Here is a 699-nt window from a genome sequence, read left to right on the forward strand (position 1 = left end):
CCCTCGCGGGCGTGGGGGGGGGGAGCACTGGGGTCCCGGGGCGTCGGAGTGGACGCGGAGGTGGCGAGGAGAAAGGAGCGAGCCTGCAGATATTCGGGACAGTTTCCTGGCGGAGGACCGGGGGCAGAAGCGCCCCTTCCAGGCTCAGGTGTTGGCCGTTATTGATCGCCCACTATGTGCCGGGCTGTTTGCCAGCTCCATCTCATGAGTCTCTCTCACTAACTCGTAGCACCACCCTCCTAGATAGATGCTGTCATGAGCCCCACTTTCAGACAGGGACCCCGAGGCCCAGAGACTGTAAGGAACTTGTCTAGGGTTCCGCAGCTGCGAGGAGCAGCGTCTGCCTCGGTGGGACCCATTGCCTTGCTCTCTGACACCCCCGCCCCCGCCCCCGCCTTCCTGGGTCTTAGGGATCGGTGCTTACACTCAGTTGTTCCGTCTTTTCCGTGCAGCCTCCGTGGGGTCGCCGCGCGAGGGGCCCGGGCAAGGTCAGCTGCAAGAACATTAAACCCGAGTGCCCACCCCTGTCCTGCGGGCAGCCGCGCCAGCTGCCGGGCCACTGCTGCCAGACCTGCCCGCCGGGTGAGGCCCGTTCCGTGGTGAGGGGAGGGCGGCAGGGCTGCGCACTTAGTCCCGAGCCCCTCCTCCGGGGCGGATGGAACCATGATAGCGCACGGAGCGGCCAGGGGGCCCTTCCAG

Source organism: Myotis davidii, unplaced genomic scaffold (genome assembly GCF_000327345.1).
Source record: "Myotis davidii unplaced genomic scaffold, ASM32734v1 scaffold27, whole genome shotgun sequence".
NCBI classification, from domain to species: Eukaryota; Metazoa; Chordata; class Mammalia; order Chiroptera; family Vespertilionidae; genus Myotis; species Myotis davidii.